Raw genomic sequence first — 4,336 nt, forward strand, 5'->3', positions numbered from 1 at the left:
TAAAGTAACATAGACTGGGTGGCTTACAAGCAAGGGAAATTTATTTCTTACAGTGTTGGAAGCTTGAAGTCCAAGATCAAGGTGTCTGGCCTCTCTTCTGATTTATCAAAAGAAATCAAGAATTTTTTTTTGGCATAAGATATCTGTTAATGTAAGTGGTAAGGGTGAGATCTGGTGGTGCTGAGATCTTTAAGGCTGGTGATGCCACTGGAGATAGGGTAGACTAGGGAAGGAGTTAAGTTTGGGGAAAGAAATCAAGAATTTACTTTTGGCATAAGATACCTGTTAATGTAAGTGGTAAGGTGAGATCTGGTGTCTAGTGAGAGCCAATTCCTGATTTATATTAATAGAAAACTGTATTTTTGCTATGTACTCACATGGCAGAAGGAATGAGAGGATACTTTGCATTAATTTGTGTGGATACATAATAGGTATATTTTTTATGGGGTACATGAGATGTTTTGATGCAGGCATGCAGTGTGTAATAATTACATCATGGAGTGCGGGGTATTCATCCCCTCAAGCATTTTTCTTTTTTATTACTTTTTGAGATAGAGTCTCGCTCTTGTCACCCAGGCAACCTCCACCTCCTGGGTTCAAGTGATTCTCCTGCCTCAGCCTCCTTGGTAGCTGGGATTACAGGCAAGTACCATCACACCTGGCTAATTTTTGTATTTTTAGTAGAGACGGGGTTTCACCATGTTGGCCAGGCTGGTCTCAAACTCCTGACCTCAAGTGATCTGCCCACTTCGGCCTCTCAAAGTTCTGGAATTACAGGCATGAACCACTGCACCTGGCCCCTCAAGCATTTTTGATGAGGGCACTTATCCCACTCACTACAGCTCCGCCTTCATGACCTAATCACTTCCCAAAGGCCCTGCCTCCAAATACTATCCCCTTAGGGATTCAGTTTCTACCTATGAATTTTGCGAAGGCATAAACATAAGTCTTTGGCACCTCCCCATATCTGGAGGAGAGCCCCAGCATTCTCCCTGCCATTAATTTTCTTATCTCTACTACAGCAGAAGGAAGCAAGGGTGTCCAAGGGAGAAAATACTGTTATGGGTTCTTAGTTTCTGTTTCTTGTGGGGTCACTAAAACCCCTTCCTTATCCCTCTTTTCCACTTATCACTAGAGACAGAAACTAAAAATCATGACTTCAGGCTACCAAAAGCCTAAAACAAAACAGAACAACAACAACAACAAAATAATGTGAGTTAGACAAGCTTGGCAAGGAAGCCGTAAGGTGAGAACCATGAAAATGGAAGTGATCACCTGCAACTCAACAGCATTTCAGATGGAGAGGCATTTCAAAGACCTCAAGGTGAACGCACGCTTGGCTTGTCCCAGGAACAATTAAGATATGAGTGCAGCTGGATCGGAGTGAGAGAGTAGGACAGCAGTGACAGACACAGTTAGAGAATAGATAGGACCAGATCATGCAATGAGGGGTTAGACTATGGGAAGACAGACGTAAAAGCAGGAAGATCAATTAAAAGAAGTGATAGGCCGGGTGCGGTGGCTCATACCTGTAACCTCAGCACTTTAGAAGGCTGAGGCAGGCGGATCACGAGGTCAAGAGATCAAGACCATCCCGGCCAACATGGTGAAACCCTGTCTCTTCTAAAAAAGCTGGGCGTGGTGGCACACGCCTATAGTCCCAGCTACTCGGGAAGCTGAGGCAGGAGAATCACTTGAACCTGGGAGGCGGAGGTTGCAGTGAGCCGAGATAGTGCCACTGCACTCCAGTCTGGTGACAGAGTGAGACTCTGTCTCAAAAAAAAAAAAAAAAAAAAGAGATGCTGATGGCTTGGTCTAGGATGGTTGAGATGGGATGGGGAGACATTGTTGGATTCTGGATACATTTCACATGTAATAATAGGTAGGATTTGCTCACGCCTTTGTTCTACAGAGTGAGAGAGAAGAATTCAGAACATCTCCAAGGTTGGTCTGAGCAACTTTAAGGCTGGAGGTGCCATTGAAGATAAGATAGACTAGGGCAGGAGTTAAGTTTGGGGAAAGAAATCAAGAATGTATTTTTGGAATAAGATACCTGTTAATGGGCTGGGTGCAGTGGCTCACGCCTGTAATACCAGCACTTTGGGAGGCCGAGGCAGGCAGGTCACGAAGTCGGGAGTTCGAAACCAGTCTGGCCAGCATAGTGAAACCCGATCTCTATTAAAAATACAAAAATGGTATTTGGAATATCAGTAGGTAGTATAGTGTAGTGGTTGAGATCATGGACTTTTGGCCTTAACTGCTGGGGTTCAAATTCTAACTTTACCACCTATTAGCTGTGAGACCATGGGCACATTCATTAACCCTTATGTGCCCCAGTTTCCTCTTCTGTAAAAGGGGGACAAAACTACACCTCCTCGGGAGGATTAATAAGTAGATTGCTTGGAAAATTGCCTGATGATCTCACTTCTGGAGCTATTTGACAGCGAAGACCCTCGGGAATGGGACTACTTTAAAACAGTCTTACACAGAATTTATGGCAAGTTTCTCAGTCTTAGAGCATTCATCTGAAAACAGATTAACAATATTTTCCTAAGGTTTGTTTATGAAACAGAACACTTCAATGGTGTAGCTGAACTGCTGGCAATACTAGAAAGTATTATCAATGGCTTTGCTTTACCTCTTCAGGCAGAACACAGTTTCCGGTGAAAGTATTGGTCCCCTGACACACTGTCAGGAGCTTCTCACTCTGCCATGCACAGCTGGCATATTGTATAGTGCAGTTTCTGGAGAAAGATCCTTCACTCACAGAACCAGTTATCAGGGGGTTAATGAAGTTTTGGTCTAAAACATGTAGTCAGAAAGAGGTCATGTTCCTTAGGGCACTGGAAGAAATACTGGATGTGATTGAACCTTCACAATGTGTTAAAATCCAAGAACCTTTGTTCAAACAAATCACCAAGTGTGGATCCAGCCCTCATTTTCAGGTGGCAGAAAGAGCACTCTAGTATTGGAATAATGAATTCATCATGAGTTTGATAGAAGAAAACTCTAACGTCATCCTTCGCATCATGTTTTCCAGGCTTTACAGGATTTCGAAAGAACCTTGGAATCCGGCTATTGTGGCGTTGGTGTACAATGTGTTGAAGGCATTTATAGAAATGAACAGCACCGTGTTTGACGAGCTGACAGCCACATACAAGTCAGATCGTCAGCGTGAGAAAAAGAAAGAAAAGGAGCTGAAGAATTGTGGAAAAAATGGGAAGATCTGGAGTTAAAGAGAGGTCTTAGATGTGATGGAATAATTCCAACGTAACAAAAACAATGACAGCAACATTGCTAATTGGTGGAGTCACACATTTATGTAGCAGAAGATGGAGCAACAGTTTTCTGTATTGTGCAACTTCACAGTAGATTTTGCATTTGTTTCATTTTTACAACAGCACTGTATATACCTGTCTCTAAGTAAAGGAAAAAAAATAAGGACTTCAATCCACAGTTTGGACAGCAGATGGACTTCTCAAAACTTTGCAAACATAATCACTGTTCTAACCCTCTTAAAAAAATCGGGCTTCAAAGATTTGTTAATGAAATTGCTATGTTAAAATTCCATTATTGGGAGTTCTTTATCACTCGCAGAGAGTATGATACAATTTTCAAATGTGAACAATCTTAAATTTAGCTTGTCTTTCTGCTAAGCTGTTAAATGTATTTATAGTAAAGGAAGAAAAAAAGACTGTCATTTCCTTATAAGTTTGTGTAACATCCTCCTCTGGATAACTTGACTGTAATTTGACATCTTTTTCTTTTGCACATCTTCCTGAGTTGAATGTCCACGTGGAATGGAGTCATGAATTATAAAGGTCCCTGATAAAAGTTCTGTTTACTGGGGTGAACATCTTTCCAGTAACCAGGTAGTCCTGGTACTCCTTTAGTTTTAAAATTAGGAGTTAAAAGAGAAGAGGTGATAAACATAGTAGGGAAGGGAATTTTGAATTCATGCATCAGTTTATGGTGAATCCAAATCAATGGCTTGAATCCTTTGAAAACAGGCACTGGGACATCACAGATTTCAGTACCTACCAGTATTAGCTGCATGTATCATTGAACACATATACCAGAGATGTTCTAGGGTAGGTAAACTGCTAATAAAACTTGTGTACAGTATGTACTTACCTAATGCAGTTGCATTATTGCATACTGAAAGATATATGTTTGAGTTATTTCCAGGATGCGTTTGCTTGTTATGGACATGGCAGCAGTGAGCTGGTAATCCTAAACCATCACTTCCAGCAGTATTCATGGTATAGAGCTGATTCTATGTTCCTGCGTTGAAATACAATATAAATATGGGCTTGTATATTTTCTTCCTTACATT

At 41.3% G+C, this 4,336-nt stretch overlaps 1 pseudogene; it reads left to right on the forward strand.

Moving 5' to 3' along the window:
- The first annotated feature begins 2,415 nt into the window (after positions 1-2,415).
- Positions 2,416-3,942, forward strand: LOC102131085 (serine/threonine-protein phosphatase 2A 56 kDa regulatory subunit epsilon isoform-like; annotated as a pseudogene).
- The last annotated feature ends 394 nt before the right edge of the window (positions 3,943-4,336 follow it).

Source organism: Macaca fascicularis, chromosome 3, assembly GCF_037993035.2.
Source record: "Macaca fascicularis isolate 582-1 chromosome 3, T2T-MFA8v1.1".
NCBI lineage: Eukaryota > Metazoa > Chordata > Mammalia > Primates > Cercopithecidae > Macaca > Macaca fascicularis.